General features: G+C 40.3%; 1 protein-coding gene and 1 long non-coding RNA gene across 3 annotated transcripts in view; both read right to left on the reverse strand.

Annotated features, from left to right (window-relative positions):
- The window catches only part of opcml (opioid binding protein/cell adhesion molecule-like), a 441158-nt gene that overhangs the window by 124835 nt on the left and 296919 nt on the right, over nucleotides 1-19404 (reverse strand). The window lies entirely within an intron of this gene.
- LOC113030237 (uncharacterized) lies at nucleotides 4452-8524 on the reverse strand. Its single transcript, XR_003273563.1, has 3 exons — nucleotides 8050-8524; nucleotides 6790-6924; nucleotides 4452-5506 (listed from the first exon to the last, which is right to left on the reverse strand). It is a non-coding gene; the product is annotated as an uncharacterized LOC113030237 (long non-coding RNA).

Raw genomic sequence — 19404 nt, forward strand, 5'->3', positions numbered from 1 at the left:
TAAGTTCATTAGATTGATCAGTATTGCTGAACTATGAAATATTTTTTTTTGCATACAGGTATAACAGAATAGCTTTAGTGTAGTTGTTGTTTTAAACTTGAGTATGAACTTATACAAAATGCAGCAAGATATTTAAAAAAACAGTTTTGTTGATTAAAACACACTATATCGGATTCATATCGGTATCGGCAGATATCCAAATTTATGATATCGGTATCGGACATAAAAAAGTGGTATCGTGCCATCTCTAATAAAAATCAGTCCATTCACTGTCTGAACAGAGTTTCGGCATGTTACTTTTGCACTGTTTTGCATGTTCCGGCACATGTTATTGCATGGCTTGATTAAGGTACACATTATGCTGACATCTGGGGCCAGAGCTTAAACTGTTCTGGGCCAGCACAGGGCCAGCAGTGTGTCTACAACTGGCCCGTGGCTGCACACCACCTACAGATGGCCCACATACCGCAATGAATAACGGCCCTTTGGTGGCCCAGATCAGGTTTGCCAGAGGTAATCCACACATGGGTCAGCACAGGACGACCAGGGTGTCTGAAACTGGACTTGTGCTGGCCCTTGTGTGGGCCACCTCTGGCAAACCAGGTCTGGGCCACCAAAGGGCCGTCATTCTTTGCGGTATGTGGGCCATGTGTAAGCACATTGTGTGGGCCTGATCCCTGCCATACCAATATTGCTGTGTGGGTGTCAGTGTGTGTGGTCATGTATTACTTATTGTTGTGGGGACACAAATTTGTTTACACACTCACATTGTGAGGTCTCGCCTGCTTTATGGGGACAAATTGCAAGGTAAATCATTCAATTTTAGGGTGAAGGCTTGAGTTAGGGTTAGGGTAAGGTTCAGGACTTCTGATGGGTAGAGTCAGGATAAGTCTCCAGGAAATTAATGTAAGTTGATGTAATGTCCCCAAAAGTGATGGAAACACAACGTGTGTGTGTGTGTGCACGCACGCGCGCGCATCGGGTTAGGGTCGAATGTTGGATGTATTTTGCAGTTTTATTGTTTTGTGAAATGTTTACATTGTTTATTCGTTGTTTATTTATTTGTTCATCCTTGTTGTACTAATACAACTTATTATAGAATAACTTGGCATTTTACTACCCTTGTTGCACAGTGTTGCCTTGAAGCAACAAACCAATATCTGTTTTTGGGGGGGGGTCAAATTTTATGATTGATATGTTATTAGGGACCCTAAAGCTCCCCCAAAATAGGGAGAAATATTTTTTTCCCCAAAAATTAAAAAGTCATGCAGTAGAGGGGTAATATCGTCTGACATTTAGTCTTGGATAACTTGTTCTTCATTTATTTATCCTGTAGAAGTGTAATATTTTACACTTTAAGTCATAAATTATTAATTAAATTCCAGGATGCTTCTTTGAGCATGGATTTTCTTGTGGTACTACAGCTTCCTCCAGTCCAGGATATGCATGTTGGTTAACTGATGATCCTGAATTGGTTGTAGGTGGGAATTTGAACACCTGTCTCTTTTTGTCACCTCTGCGATTGACTAGCAGCTTGTTCAGGCTGTGTCCTCCATCGTCCAGTGACAGCAGGAATAGACTCCAGCTCCCCCACAATCACAACTGGATAAGCAGTTAAGAAAACTGTAAATCCTTTCTGATCTTTCTAAGAACAACTTCAATTTACCTAACAGTTTTTGTTCCTGTCACTCATTTATGAAAATGCAAGAAACTCTAAATAAATACATGAAACAGATTACATCAGAAGTGATAAAATCTAAAAAAAAAAAAAAAAACCTTTATCAAATGCCACAATGGTAGAGAATCAGAAGAAAACACGGTGGCACTCATATCAGAAAAAAATCAAGAAAAAAACCTGCATTGAATGAATTGACTTTAATAATCTGTTGTATGAGGGGTGACGGAGCAGCAACATGTAAAGATGCATGGCTGAGTTGCTTTGTGGGGAAACGCTATTTTTTCGTATAAATACTTTGACATTAGGCACTAACGCATTATCTGTCATCAGCTGAGTTACCACTGCAAACGTGCGCATCACCCAAGGGAAATTTGCAACAATGTCAGGGTCCAAAAATACCAGAAAGACTGATGGAGCCAAGGCCATTGATAGCAATGCTATATCCCCGGACACAGCCGCGCTAATGGCTGCCATAGCTTGCTCGGAGAAAGACGTAGTCACCAAAATTTCTACCCTGGAAGCAAAAGTTGAGACCAAGTGCCAAGCTCTCAATGACCTGATCGATTCGCTTCGCAGCAATGTTTCTGACCAAATAGATGAAGTGCGGACTGAACTTTGTGCTAAGATAGATGCTCTAGCTACTACCTGCACTGACCACCATAGCCAGCCAACTAGCCTGGAAGAAGCTGCAAAGATGTATTCGGACCGGGTTGTGGACTTGGAGAAGACAGTTCACGATCTGCTGAAAGAAATTGTACCAGCTCTTTCGGACAAGACCGAAGACCTTGAGGGGAGACAGCGCAGATGCAACATTCGAATACTTGGCATGAGGGAGCACTTTGAGACTGGGATGCGCCCTGTCAACTCCAGGTTTTGGCCCTGGATACCGCTCAGACACTGGATCGGGCACATCGCAGCCTACAGCCCGTCCCTGCAAGAGACCAGAGACCCAGGCCACTTATTGTCAAATTTCACTACTTCGCAGGGCCGCGTTAAACAGTCCCCTGACCCATAATGGAAAGAAAATCCTAATTTTCCCAGACCTGCCATCTGCAGTTGTGAAGAGAAGGGGGGCTTTTAAAGAAACGAAAGATCTACTGCGCAGATGTCGAGGTCTGAGATGTGTTTAAAAAACAAAACAAGTGAGCCACTGCAGGAAAGGCAGACTGATTTCTTAGCTACTACTTCAGTGTAATGCTTATTAGTTTGTTTGTTTGTTTTTTAACTTTAAACTAACAGAATTTCATGCTGTAGAATTTTGACACTGATGTTCAAACTAATCTCAGCTGTTTGTAGGTTTAATATGATAGCAAATTTTAACATGTATACACCTTAAACAAAGACCGTAGCAAACAGTGTTCCTTCTAAAATATCACAGTGTTTGCATTTTATATTGTGAGTATATTAGTATGTTAAATTCAATTCCGTTTTATTTATATAGCTGCCAAGCACAACAGTTGCCTCAAGGCGATTTAATATGACACCTGTGAATCAAGCTAAATGCAAGTATACTGCTAGCAAAGTTAAATAGATGTCTTTGCAGTTACTAGAGTGACAATATTATAAATTAATTTACATTATATAATAATAGATTGCATTTATATAGCACTTTTTGAGACCCTCAAAGCGCTTCATAATTCTACTATTCATTCACCGGTGGAGGTGACCAAATACTTATTTTCCACCCTGATTTACGAATAAATTCTTTACAAATCCTACCATGTGAATTCATGGATTTTTTTTTCACATTCTGTCTCTCACAGTTGAAGTGTACCTCTGGTGCAAATTACTGACCTCTGTCATCATTTTAGGTGGGGGAACTTGCACAATCGGTGGCTGACTAAATACTTTTTTGCCCCACTGTAGCAATAAACTGCTCACGTTACATAAAAACACATTCATTAAAATATTTCCATCCTTAAGACTAAATACCAGATCTGAAAACTTTACACAACTTTTCACAACTTTCCGTGACGGAAGGGAGACGGGAAGTCTAAGCGATTGTCCAGTTTTGATGCGAGGCTGTCCCTGGTAGAGATCTTACACCGGGAATTTAGATCTCTGAAGGAATCCCTGGAGTTCAGCCAGCAGCAGGTGGAAACACTTGCTGCACTGTAAAAAAATATTCCGTAGAAAAACAGAAAATGTCCTGGTAATTTTCTGCCAGTACATTTTCTGTTTTTTTACGGAGGTTTGACGGACCTTTCTGTAAATGATAAAACGGAAAATTCTGTAGATTTACAGTATACTCTCTGTACTATTTACGGACATTTCCTTCAGCTATAAAACAGAAAATTCCGTTTATTCACAGTATATTTTCTGTATCATTAACTGATATTTTCCGTTAATAGAAAAATTGAAATTTCTGTTTATATTACTATTTCCAAGCACTTCTTTTCACTGTAACTCATTAAATATAGTTCTTTATATCCTTAAACGTACATTTCTATGCAATTACAACCTAGTACACCATGTACTCAAAAATTCATAAATTAAAACTTAAATTAATTTGTGCTTCGTACACAACAACATTGGTACAATTAATGTTAAATATTCTTTTATTCTCCTTAACTCAAACACTATACTTAAATATAATGACAGCATCCATCTTGTCATAAAACTACTAAACAGCTGATACATGAACAAAATAACTCACAAGCTTTCAAATTTGAGCATTTTTATTTCCTTGAAATCAGGTTGCCCTCATGTAAATGTGTTTATTTACATTCATTCAAGTGGCTACCAAGTGTTTTCTTCAAACAGGACACCTGACAAACAAAAAATGTCATATTTAACGACATGTTCACATTTAATAATATCCAGAGTACCTTTTAGTTAGAATCACTGCCTTGTGGTAGTTTTGCCTCAGCCAAATGGTTAAGGTGTGGTTTACATCCATCTCTGTCCACTTATGATACAGTATACACATGTAGTCAGTTATAGCCAAACACCTTTGATTACTGAATTGCATTCACTTCATTAATGAAGTGAATGTAATTCACATTTGTGTGAACATTTGTCTGAGATTAACTCTTTGGGCTCTTTACCTTACAATATAACATACTTGAGTCAAAATTTGTTGACTGTTTAAGTGGTGCCACATGAATACAACTGAACAGATCTAAAGAAGATGTTCCTGAACTTTGGGTTTATTCGAACAGGACTGATGGATAACCACAGGACTTTTCCCCATATGATAACTACAACACATAATAAATTAAGACAGATTACTGTCCCAAACTTAAAGATAAAAGTGTATTTACGGGACTTGTTTTGTCAGTGAGGAGCAAAGTATAATTAGAAGTGCTTGTTCTGATGAAAAGTTAAACTGTAAACAGCAGCATAGTGAATAAGGATCTGTGTCCACGAATCCTCAGCAGTGACAACACTTAAACATCATAGTTCAAAATCCTTAATGCACACCTTTTTCTCCACGGTGTTCAAATTCTCTAAGCTGGTTAAGTAGAGGAAAAAGTCTGACATATTTCATGACCATTAAATGTTAGACAAGGCTCTGAAAACGAGGTTACAGTTACAAACAAAAACCTCTGCTTGTGCGCACAGACCCTAAATCACAACAAATAAGACAATAGTAAGACAAATTACTACAAAGTCTTGTTACCGCTCTTCATATAACAGTGTGACAAAGTCCTGAATGCAGCCTGCATGTTAGTACATCAAGGTCCATCTGAGCTTTAAGTAAAATACACTCAGCTTTTCCTTGGATTTTAAGAGTTGCTCAGTTCATACAGGAACTGCAGCAGTCGGGATTAACGTGTCGCTGTGTTGCTCCTCCAAGTCAGCCATTGAGACTAGTCGCAATTTATTCTGAGGAAAAAAAGAGAAACAACAAGACATTTTTAAAAAGTTTGTATTTTTATAATTTTTTTTTACCTAGAGCATAAACAACATAAACAAAAAAAGGATTAGGGCTGTGCGATATGACGATATATATCAGATTACGATATAAAAATGTCTATCGTTTCATATTATACACTATTCTTTGTTTTGTGGTGTTGCAAAATAAACTGTTTACGGCAATATTTTTTTCATGGTTTTGATGGTCACTGTAGTTGCTATATTATTTCTTAAAGTTCTCTCCTTCTCTTATACTTAAAATAACCACACTTTGGACGGACAAGTGACTGTTTTTACGCGTACTTTCGTTACCAACAATGAGGATAAAACCATCGTGTGGCTCCGCCGTCCGCTTGTTTATTTTCCACATAAACCTTTCACAATAAAGCTCAAGTTTCTGTTGAGACTTTTCAAACTAAACTGAAATGATATACATTATTCTCAAACATAAAATTTCAGAATATGCATCAAACAAATGACCTCAAATAAAAACATCAAGTAACTATAAATGGCGCTTACAGTCACCACGCAGATGAAGGCACAGAGAATACCAGCATGGCCAGCAAGGATGAGGCAGAACCAGAAGGACCAGTCAAAAGAAATCGAGGACCTTATTGTTAAATGAGGGGCTACCTCTGTAGCATGGACATGGTTTGGTTATGAAAAGTCTGACACGCCCCAGAAAACTGTACTATGCAAATTATGCCACAAACTGGTCCCCACCACCACTCGAACACGACAAACCTCCTTAACCACCTACACAAGAATCACATGAAAGAGTTTCGAGAGAGTTTACGAATGAAAAGCAAAAAAGAGTCGTCAGGTGCTCAAAATAATCCTTAGACTCAAACGTTAGAACAGGCTTTTCCTTGCAGCACGCCGTCTAATAAATACTCAGAAAGAAAATGGCGGCCATTTAAACTCATGTCTAAAAATGTATAGTTTCATGCATCGGTCAAAACACTCGACTCCTGGTACACGACGCCCAACTGAAAACATTTCACATAAGTCGAGTTGCCCGAGAATCACAGAATTTACAGAAAATGCACTATTTTGTGATATATATCGTTATCAGGAGAGATACGTCTTATATTGGGATATGAGACTTTGGTCATATCACGCAGCCCTACAAAGGATTATAATTCACGTAGAGTTGCATACACATAACACCATTCTGTTGCAACAAAAGCAGTTTATAATTAAAGTAACATACATACCTTGAAAAACTAAATCAACCACAACATTAAACTCACCTTGTGTTTGTAGAGAAGGTGATCAGGGTTTTTCTTCATTTCCTGAGACCAGCTGCTCTGGATCATCACCAGCTTGTATCTTCATCTTTTTTTTCACTCGGGGAAGTCTTTCCTTTTCTTGGCCATTGCTCTGCACTGGAAAACCAAAGTGTGTGATCAAAGGTGAAATAAGGGATATTTTTCCACTGCAGGACTTAAAGTGCTTCAAGTAGTGATAGCTGTTGATCCATTTCTCAAATAATCTGTAAGGATCTGGATTTTTAAGAAAGATACAAATATCTCTGCTTATATTTGGCTAAAAGCTTGATATAGACAAGGCATATAGAGCCCCTGCACACCAGCACTGCGCTTACATTATAGTTCAATCAAGAAATAGTTATTATTGATTTATTATTGAATTTTTTTAGTAATAATTTTTAGTATTTAATCACATTAGCACAGTGGGGTGACAAAAATATTCCACATACAAGAAATGCTGCTCAGCATTTCATAAATTACATTTTCAACAAATGTTGGAGTAAAAACACAGTTACAGGGAAAATGTGTCTGTCTGTAAATATTAACTAAACATTTCTATGTGCTACAAAATAGACATACTGTAATTGTAAATGTGCTGAGGTGAAACTATACTTTCAATAATTTTACCACTACAGTCTGTTAACCACCGAAATAATCTATGCTGGTCAGCTAGCTAAAAGTCTTTACTTTAGCAGCCCAAATCAGAGGCTAACATTAGCATTTGCTAGCGTCAGCCAGGAAGGTCTGAGGCTTAAACTAGGGTTAGTGTAACTTTGCCTGAAACCCTTTAAAGTGTACAGTAGAGCCAACTGTAAAACACAGGTATTGATACAGTACTTATTAGAGTCCTAGAATAATTTCTAGAACCATGAAGTTCTCACTTTCCCAGTTATCCACATCGCTGACTTTCGCTAATTAGCTAGTTAGCAGTCACAGCTGTGTAATATCCAGAGAGACACAGACAGCTAACTATAATATTTATGAAAACTGGTTCAGCCACTGAAGGGCAAAACTGGTGGTATCACAGTAAAAATTATTTTAACATTAATTAACATAAAGCTTAAGTCATGTTAAACCTAAATAACAATTATTTTAAAAAATGAGTCAGCAAAATATTCCTGACTTGTCTGGAGACAGCCGAAACCAGTTAACAAATAAATTAACAATTCTTTCTAAATAAAAACATGGAGTCTTTTGAAAAACATTATTTTAATAAAACGAAACATGAGTTTTAATACTTACCACAGAAATTTGAAGGCAGTTTCTCCAACTTCAGAATCCAAAATCCAGATGAAGCCTGAAAGAAGCCTAATGGCTGCTCTTGCGCTTACTTTTCCCTCCTTTTCAGGTTCTTTTTCCCACAATGCATTGCAGTAGTTGAGAAATACAGAAAAATACCTGTAAATGACTAATACGGAAAATTCCTTCACGTTTATACAGTAGATTGTACTGTATTTTTACGGATATTTTTTTACAGTGTGCAGAAAACGCCACGCTACGGAACTACGGGACTACGGGACTCTCGGTCTGCTGGAGAGGACCCGGAAACGACCGTGAGAAGCTTCATTAAAACCCACCTGAAGCTGCCGGAGGACACGGTGAAAAAGATAGGGTTTGAAAGGGTGCATCGCAACGGGGCTCCGAATTCGGCCACTTCAAGCAGAAGGAGCAGGTGAAGAGTCACGGCAGAGAGCTGAAAGGAACGGATTTCAGCATGAACGACCAGTTCCCCAGAGAGATCCTGGAACGACGCAAGGTCCTGTTCCCAGTCCGATGTAGCTTTACCCAGAAAGGCTCCCGGGGCTTTCATCGCTGTGGACCAGCTCTACGTGGACGGACAGCTCTACTGCGACCCCGGCACCACTCCCTGGCTGTATTGACCGCACACCAGATAAGAATCTGTTACACTATTCTCTTCACTCACACTCTCTTGTATTAATTTGTTTAACTTTGTAATATCAGTTTGCTAATTCAGTATAACATCACCGTCACTCTCTGTCAGTGTCCGAACTTGATTGTTTCTGTTTTTATTCCTTTTTTCCTCTCTCTCTCTCGTCGCTCACACTGCTCTTTGGTTTCTTTGCTTCTCTTTTCTATCACTGCGTCAATCACCTGTTTCCCTACCCATCCACAAACAACACCCCCTATTTCTACATGCTCACTCTGCACGATCACGCACACACATGCGTTTAAAGGCAACAATTTCCAACAGCCTCACAGCACACACAGATATAGGACACACACACTCAGACGTGCACACACTTGCTCATATTAGTTAATATGCACACACATCAGAGCTATGGAGCTTCGCGCCACGCGCTTTTTCTCTTAATTTACAAACAAGTCATGTGTTTCCATTTTCCTCACCCGTCTAAGCGAGACACACAGCGTACATCATTCGCCATACACACACAACTATGGGCGCACTAAGGTTTGTCTCTGGCTCCAGAGAAAAAAGGTTAAAAATATTTAACCAACTTAAAAACCTACAGGCAGACATTGTTTTATTACAAGAGACTCACAGGCCTGTCACAGGTCTGAATGAACTTAAAACACCTGAGTTTCCTAATGTGTTTTCAGCCTGTTCTAATTCTAGTCAAAGAGGAGTAGCAATTTTAATACATAAAAATATTAATTTCACAATATTCGACACAGTTATAGATCCAGAGGGCAGATTCCTAATCGTTAAGCTAGCTATACTTATTCAAAAGCTATGTATTGTAAGTTCATATGGTCCAAATGTTGATGACCCCTCATTTTTCCATGGATTTTTTAGTACACTCTCTGAACACCTAGATTGCACACTTGTTCTTGGGGGCGACCTCAACCTGGGGCTAAATGAAGAAAGTGATAGGCTCAATACAGCAGGAACTCAGAGCAATTGGCAGTCCACAAATATAATCAAACATTATATGAACAACTTTGGTCTTTACGATGCATGGCGCTCCCTTCACCCCAACAGTAAGGAATATAATTTCTTTTCACATGTCCATCACTCCTACTCTCATATGGATTATTTTTTGGTCAGCAGCTCACTGCTGAGTGACATCTCAGACACTGAGATTCACCCTATAACTGTCAGCGATCATGCTCCTGTATCTTTAACACTAATGCACAAGAATAATACTACGTCAAGTAAAAACTGGAGATTTAATACATCACTACTCAAAGATGAAGAGTTTATCAAATACTTTAAAAAGAATGGACTCTATATTTAGGCTATAATGACATTCCTGGAACATCAGCATCTGTCCTCTGGGAAGCAGGGAAAGCTGTGATGAGAGGTAAAATAGTTTCTTTCTCATCACATAAGAAGAAAGAAGAAAACAAAAATGTTCCCGAACTAGAAAAAAACATCAAATCCTTAGAAAAAGCCTACGTGTCCCAGCAAGATCAAGAAATATTGAACAAAATACACAAAACAAAGCTAGAATTAAATGAAATTATTAATAAAAAGACTCAATTCTTAGTACAAAGACTTTGCCTCCAAAATTTTGAACACTGTAACAAATCTGGACAATTTCTAGCTAACCAGTTAAAAATCAATAAAGAAAAAACAACCATATGTGCTGTTAAAGATTTATCTGGGAATACAATATATGACCTTTCTATGACACTTTATATACACCACAAATAAACCCATCTAAAAACAAAATGGATCAATTTCTCGACAACGTAACTCTTCGAAAATTACTAGATACCCCAGCAGTGGCACTGTATTCGCCACTGACGCCAGGTGAACTCCAGGAAGCCTTTGTAAGTATGCCCAATTATAAGGCTTTCCAGCAGAATTTTACAAAGAATTCTGGACGGTTCTAGCACGTATTTTTCACAGAATGTTGCAGGAAATCAAAGAAAATGGTAGACTACCACCAAATATGAACTCTGCAAATATTAGTCTCTTACTAAAACCAGGCAAAGACGCTGTATTTCCTTCAAGCTATTGTCCAATATCCCTTATTAATGTAGACCTTAAAATAATCTGCAACGTTCTCTCAAAGAGATTAGAGAAAAAACAACTTTTAATTCATCCTGACCAAACTGGTTTCATAAAAGGTAGGCACTCATCAACAAATACACGTAGACTACTTAATTTAATAGACTACTCATGCAGTAAAAATATTGAAACCATAATATTGTCTCTTGATGCAGAAAAGGCATTTGACAGCGTTAACTGGAAATTTCTATTTGCAACTTTACACAAATTTAGTTTTGGAAACTCTTTCGTAAGCTGGTTAAAATATTATATAATTCCCCAACAGCTTGTGTCAAAACAAATGACCAAACATCCTCCAGCTTCTGTCTCCTAAGGGGCACCAGGCATGCCCACTCTCCCCTTCACTGTTTGCAATTTTTATTGAACCACTAGCAGCAGCAGTTAGAAAGAATACAGTAATTAATGGGCATAAAATGCAAGAACGTGGAACATAAAATCAGCCTTTGTGCGGATGATGTGTTACTTTTTTTCCAAAACTCACAAACCAATCTCTCTGGGGGTAATTGCATTGATAAACTCTTTCTCAAGAGTCTCAGATTATTCAATTAACTGGTCAAAATCTACAGTTCTTCCGATTAATTGCTCCTTCCATAATTCTTTATCTACCCGACTGCAATCTGGAAATATTAAATATTTAGGTATCAATATCTCTCCCAAGCTTGCAGAATTAACTAAATTAAACCACATCCCACTTTTAAAGACAGTAGAAGGCGATCTGGCTAGATGGAAATCTCTACCCATATCACTCATGGGAAGGGTCGCCGCTATAAAATGGTCTTGCCAAAAATAAACTATTTATTTTCAATGATCCCAAGTAAGCCATCACAAGATTGGTTCAGATCTCTAGACTTGTATATTTCTAAATTCCTTTGGAAAGATAACCCCCCGCGTATCAGCATAAAAACATTACAAAGGACCAAGGATAAAGGAGGACTAGATCTGCCTAACTTCAATCACTACTTTTTAGCCAACAGGCTTCAGTTCATCTCTAGATGGTTAAAACACACCTTCTTAGATGTACCCTGGATAGATGTAGAACAGGCACTATGTAATAATCTAGAAATTTCAGACCTACCATTTCAAGCGACATGAATGCTTTAAAAGCATCAACATCAGCTCTTCTCTAACAGCATGGTGGGAGTCTTCATTAATCCCATGCAAACGTACACCTATCTGGAACAACCCTGACATATTACAAAACAATAATATGATCAACTTGCCAGATGGGAGTTATAAAGGTATTAAATACTTGGAACATATATTGGAAGGAACTTTATTTTGTTTGACAGACTAGTTATACAATATGGGATCAACAAAAAAAGATTTTTGGAATATCAACAAATTAAATCCATAGTAAAAAAAAAAATAAAAAATTATCCCAGTGAAGCTGAATTACAAACACCACCAAATGTGGTACAATTTTTTTTAATCTAAAAACCCCCAAATTATTGTCTAAAATATACAGAACACTTTCTAAAATAGATGAATCAATATCCCTTCCTATGGCAAAATGGGAAGTGGATTTATCGATTAGCTTAGACCAAAACCTTTGGTCTCAGATATTGTTAAAACCTTTCAATGGATCAGAAATCCCAGTTTGCAATTAATACAATATAAAATATTACATAGAGTGCACTATACTGGTCATAGGATGTTCAAGATGGCCTATACGTCTTCCAACAACTGCTCACACTGTCAAGCAAATACCCCGGACAATTATATCCATGCTCTTTGGTTCTGTCCACCAGTTCAGAAGTTTTGGTGCGAGATATGTGAAGACTTATCAAAGCCTCCCCTTTAGTGTGCTTGCTGGGCAACTTGGATGAGGTCATTACAGAAATAAACACAGCCTACATTGTTTTTATGGCCCTATGCATTGCCAAGAAAACGGTCCTCATTAACTGGAAATATAAAAAATAATCTTAATTCTAACCAATATAAAAACTATCTAATAGATCACATTAGTCTTGATACAGCCTCTGCCATCACATTTGATCAATCCCTCTGCGCTCCTTTGATCGGCTTCATCATCTATTGGGGGTGGGGGGTCATGGTTTAGTCCTGCTTTCACTATTGTGGTTGATATGGGGGTAGGAACGGCCTTAGGGTGTCTAGGGATTCCCTAGGGACGTTTTCCCTGGAGGGCCTAACGCGGGGGTTGTGGCCATGACCTGGTTAGGGGCTCTGGTGGCTCTTAGATGGTGTTTTTCTTGTGGCTGCGTACAGCAGAGATGGGGGAGGGTCTGTGCTGGCAGACGTTGGTTACTGGCCTCTGCCAGACCCCCAAGCCTCTGCCAGGCTTGGGGGTCTGCGGGTGCTCCGTCCCCGGGCTGGGGCTCTGGCTGGGCCTTGGGTCCTGGTTGTTGTGTCGCCGGGGTGGTGGGCGGGTGCGTGCATGGGGGCTCAGCCCCGATGCGGGGGACCTCTGGTGCATCGGCCCAACAGGAGGGCTCTCTAACTGGTGGGGAGGCTGTTACATCTTTGCGGGAGGCCCCCTCTCTACAGGAGCACACTCTGCAGGTGGGGGAGAGATATTGGAGAGGTGGAGAATGACTCAACCTGGGTGTCTATTGTCTTGTGTAGTCTGGGAGAAGGGATGATGGGGTGGGTGCAGTTTTCTCTGCGGTGGGGTCGGGTGGGCTGCTGTGGGCCCTGGTCCGGAGGGGCCTGGGCCCCCTTGCCCTGGTGGGTTCCAGAGTGTGGGGGTGCCTACTAGGGTTAGCGGGGGAGCTGGCCCCAGGGAGGGCCGCTTGTCCCTCCCTTTCTTCCCTTCCCATCCTCAGCTGCCTCCCTCTTCCCGCTCCACCACACCCACACACACGCAGGGCTTGGCGTGCAGGTGTGTCACCAGGGTACTGGGGAGGCACTCCCCCTCTGTCCCCGTCTGGCCGCCTGTGCCTCAATTTTATTCAGCAACCTAGACGTCTTCATTACTCACACTCTCATAACACATACATATAGGGCCTTGGGGGTGGGCATGTTATACAGCGTCCAGAGGACGGTGTGTGTATTCAAACCGACCTCTGGCGCTGGTGCCCTACCCTCAATTTTAAATGCATATAGACGCTGAGGGTTTTCGGGAGGAGCCATGCTGCTCTCTGGCAGGAAGCACCATGCCCTCCTGTGTTTTAAATGCACTTTAGAACAACACGCAGCAACACTACATTTGAGTGGGCGGAGGGAGGTTTGGGGTCTTCACTCCCCCCGTTCTGTTAACTGTCAGGGCCGTCAGATTGGGGTCTGGGATCCGGGGCCTCCCTGCTATTGCAGATAAGGAGGCGGTCTGCTTTCCTCCACCCCAGAGAGAAAGGTCTCTGGGGGCAGGGGTACCCGGACCTGAGATATAGAGTATGTTTGGGGAGTGTGAATGTGTGTACAGTGTCTATTTGTGTCTGTCTCCACGTCGGGTGAGTGCTGAGTATTTGTTTGTGTATATGGGGGTGGGAATGCGTGTTGGTGTCTGCGTGTGCCTGTTTGTCTGTGTCTGTATGTCAGCTTGGGTCTTAGACTCCACCTCTCCTTCCGTTCTCGTTTGGGACTCTCCTCAGCACGGTTGCCCCCCTGGTGGTCCTGCCTGGGCCCTTGTATTCTGGGGCCTCTAGATGTCTGGGGCCTGGATCTCATCCATACCTGCTTCTAGCCCTGGGGGACGGGGCTATGACTCCCCACACTCCCTAGCAGATCGTTACATGGAGAAACCTTTTGAATACAAGCGTGCTGATCCACACAGGTGTGCACACAGGTGTACACACGGATGTTCACAGACACAAACTACACCTTTCTTGGCTGCTACCTCAAAGCACATTTTGCGCTGTCCATCTTGCGTACTGCACAATAACATGTAATATTTAGTATCTACTGTTATCTACTGTTAGCTAGTTTTTTTGGGGGGGTTTCTTCCCCCTTTCTCACCATCTCTTCTATTTTTCTTTCTCTCTCTCTCATTCTTTCATTCTTTCTCCCTGTCCTATCCCCCAGTCATGTCTGTCCCGTCCGTAACAACCGAAAATCAAATCAAATAAATACATAATTATAATAAAGGTCAATCAAATGGACCAATATGGCAAGGTCATGATGATCCACTTGGTAAAGTAAAGCCGCTTGGCGTCTTTCTTGGCCTTCAGACAACAATTGTGTCCCAAACTGGACAGGCAAAAAACCAAAAAAAAGAAAACTTTTCATCAGTCAATATGAGTAAATGTTTCAGTAAGCGAGTGTAATTTTTTTTTTTTAAAAGAACCTGAAATACTGACCCCTACTGTGAGGTAATAGATAAAAATGATGTGAAACACTGTGACCAGATCTCTACCAGTGAATCTGCGGGACAGTTTGGAGTGGTACCAAATGAAGGAAAGTATTTCAGAAGAATCATTTTCCATGCCTTTAGAGTTCCAGAGACTTAGAAATTCAGTGCCAAAGCACACTGATATACAGTACAGGAATGCTTTACAATTTTTCCATTAATTTGTTGTGTATCTCTGTATCATCTTTAAAAATGAATCTTTTCATTATGTCCAAAAATGAATGGCTTTTAAAAAAGCACACACTGCTTTTACAGCATTACTGCAACAATTTTAATCTGAAATATATATTTAAATCAGCAATAGAAGTTCCTTGTTGTTATCATGTATTTTTACAATGTACTGGCAGGAGCTTGCATATTGACTTAACTGTGTCTCCTGGATTTTATGTATTAGGCACAGCTTCTGAGCAGCAGTTTGAGCGAAAATGTTTAAAGCATTATTAAATAAAGTAAACAAATATAATACTAGGCTTCACTAGTATGCCAGACATCAATTGCTTTTCTAAATGTAGTTACAGTAAATTATTGTGTATTGCTATATATCCAGTGGGCAGTCAAATTTTGTTTTATTGGATTCAAATATAATTTAGCATCTCCCTCAGGGTATACTCATGTCCTCATCTGGCTGCTTCTGTCCTCCTAAAACCTTGATTTGCTGGTTATGTTTTCGCTTATTCTACTGCACACTGATACTGCTTCGAGCCTGCTATGGTGTCCAAACACATTTACTCAAATGTGTTTGCACTTCAGTGAGTACAACTGGCATGTTGGATAGCTGGATTTTAAAATCTAACACTCCTCAGTGTCAGATTAAAAATAGCTGTAACTGGTGAGTGGAGGCGTCAAATGGTATGTATTTTCACCATTTCAACACTTCTGTCAGCAACAGCACAGACCACAGAGCACAGACTACTGAAAAGTAGGAAAACCATGATAAATGTGGAATGTGCTCACCATTGCTCTGAAAGTCGAATTTTCACAGCCCAACTTAACAGAAATCCCTAAAACGACAAGGAAATTATTTCCTGTTTTGTGCATATTATTCTTTTAATTAATTTATATATGCAGTACACCATCGTTGCATAAAGTAACAGAGTAACAGTTGAGGCAATCGTGTACTAAAACACACGTACACACACTTTCCACATATTACTTCTTTCTTGGATGCTACATGTTACAACAGATTTACAAATTTAGATTTAGAACACGCATCATGTCTTTCCAATCATGTTTGCCAACAGGGATGGTAACACAGCTTTTGACTCATCAAAACCCTCATCAATTCCTCATCTCCTCCAGGTATTCCAATTTCCATGAACAGTCCAAAGACATGGTTAGATTAACTGATATTCCTAAATAGGTCATAAGTATGAAAGAAACCTAGATAAAGAGCATAAATTAAAGTGCTGTAACTAAGCATAAAATAATGACTATAATTACTTTTATAAAAAGACTTTTATGAGAAGCAAAACAGAGATGACAATACCCCCCATTACCTAAACCCCACTTGCTCCACTGTTTTGTGCTTGTATTTTATTCTTATTCATATTTTGTTCTTTTTTTCTGTGCTCACAGTCTCCGGCATCTTACAAGACTCTTCTAGGCTGAATAACTGTAAAATATTATTACTTCTATAGTTCAACTATTATTTACTATATTACTGAATACATTTTTAACAGGATATTAGCATTCCCATTAAATTGAAACACACTACGGATTTCATTGGGATTAAAGAGGAGCTTCTAGCAACAATAGCCAATTGTGACTACAAGATGGCAGTAGTGTAAAGGACGTATGTAAACAGGCAATAAGCTTTATGAAAGAATGTATGTTTGAGATAAAGGGAGAGGGATTGCTTTTACTTTGGTTTTTTATTTATCTCTATTTTGAGATTTCACTAGGCAAACACTGCTAGCCCTGTTTGTCCTGATGTAACCACCACTACTGTAAAACGCATAATATGGCCTACTACAAAGTCATTTGGGTGGTCAGTAAGACTTTACACATGAAATATATAAATGTTAGTCCATTGCACTGATCATGAAGAAAAGAGTCAGCTATTAACATCAAGATATTATTATTGCCAAAGGCCAGTGTATCAGTGTTGTCCGCTTGTTGTTATGCTCATTATTATGAACATTTATTTGTCATTTAGTTGTCACTCTCAAAGACATGAATAAGGCCCTGGCAACTTCTCAAACTCTTGATAGGTCATGAAGGCTGGCAAGCCATGACTTGTAGGGGAACAACAAATCCATCATTTGTCATCCGAAGACAGACTAGACATGTGTTACTATCTGATCTTTTAATCTTACCATACATAAATTGTGCATTTGAAACATGGACTTATTGTGACAATTTTCACAGACTGTATGAGTGGAAGTCTCACTGAGACTGCACATAAAAGCATGTTGTCAGTCTATAAAGTAACATAAAACCACTGCAAGTGATCGCTAAAATGTGTGTAACACATTCCAATATTTAGCGTACTTGTGTGATGGTGGATCCTGACAATGAAATTTACTGCTGATACCTGTTGTTTGCACAATAACATGCTGCACTTGTGCACCTCTGATGAACTTACAGCATGTAAAATCTCACTACTAGATGTCAGTCGATTTCAGTTAACTGAATTCTGGTTGTTACCCCTCCCAATTCAAGCACACAGTCCTAGATATCCTGGCACCTTTAGAACAAACAACTCCTATTTCACTGCAGGGCAACCTGCATGTTTCAAATAAAGCCTTTATTGATTGATTGATTGACTCATTGATTGATTGGAAGACGATGACATTCGTCTTTTTCCTTTGCATTTTTGCTTCTGTGGTATGATCCTATATATCTTGAATCTGAAGTTGCAAACATAAATTAAAATGTGCCTCCACGGCAGAATATAAATGCATGTTACATAGAAAGCACTTAAAAGCATAGAAAAAAGTACTTGTATGAATGATTGAATTAAGCACGTTGTATAAAGTGCTTTGAGTAGAAAAGCGCTATATAAGAATCAGTCCATTTACCAATCCAAATACCAACCCCAACTCACAGGTGTTTTTATGCTTTTATTTTAAGATTTTTTGAGAATGCATTAGTTTGTTGGAAAGGATAATTAGACACTAATCAATGTATATTTTAGAGTAAAATAATCGGTGTTATTATTAAAATTATTATTAGGAAATATTATTATCAAAAAATGGTTGACTGTACCTTTAAAGGAAAACTGAAAACATTTTAAACAAATTAAATCCCACTCTGAGACATAAATGTACTTGTAGATTTTCAAATCTGTTTGCATTGCTTTTGATTTTGTATAAACCATTTTTACAGGTGTAGGATAATTTACTTAGACCATGCAGAAACCAAGAAAACTGTCCTCATGAACTGGAAAAATAAAAACAATCTTAATTCTAACCAATATAGAAATTATCTATTAGATTACATTAGTCTTGATACAGCCTCTGCCACCACATCAGATCAATTGCTCTGGGCTCCTTTGATCAGCTCCATCACCTAGTGGGGGTGGGGGGTCATAGTTTGGTCCCGCCTTCACTGTTGTGACTGGTGTGGGGGTAGGGACAGGCTTAGGGCGTCGGGGGGTTCCCCGGAGGCATATTCCTTGGGGGGCTCAACCCGGGGTAGCGGTCATGTCCAGGTGGGGGCTCTTTTGGCTCTCGGGTGACTGTTTCCTCGTGGCTGCGTGCAGCGGGGCTAGGGGAGGGTCTGTGCTGACGGACGTGGGTTACTAACCTGGTAGCCTGTCTGCCCCTGGGTGGGTCCGGGATGGGCGTGAGGTTCTGGGGGCGCTCCGTCTCTGGGCTGGGGCCCTGGCCGGGCCTCGGGGCCTTGGGTCCTGGTTTGTGTGTTGCCGGGGTTGTGGGCGGGTGGGTGCATGGGGGCCCATCCCTGGCGCAGGGTGCCGCCGGTGCGTTGAGCCGCCTGGGGGGCTCTTCAACTGGTGGGGGAGAGTGTCACATCTTGCAGGAGCTTTCCTCTCCTCAGGAACTCTCTGCAGGAGGGGGAGATACAGGAGAGGTGGAGGAAGATCTCAGCCTGGGCGTCTATTGTCTCATGTAGTCTGGAAGATGAATGGATGGTGGGGTGGGTGCAGTTTTCTCTGTGGTGGGGTTGGGTGGACTGTCCCGGGCTCTGTGGGGCCGGGGGGCGCTGCTGCGCTGGGCCCCGGTCTGGATGGGCCTGGGCCCCCTTTCCCTGGCGGGTCGCGGAGTATGGGAGTGCCTACTGGGGTCAGCGGGGGAGCTGGCCCCAGGGAGGGGTCACCTGCCCCTCCCTTCCTTCC

This window comes from Astatotilapia calliptera, chromosome 10, assembly GCF_900246225.1.
Source record: "Astatotilapia calliptera chromosome 10, fAstCal1.2, whole genome shotgun sequence".
NCBI lineage: Eukaryota > Metazoa > Chordata > Actinopteri > Cichliformes > Cichlidae > Astatotilapia > Astatotilapia calliptera.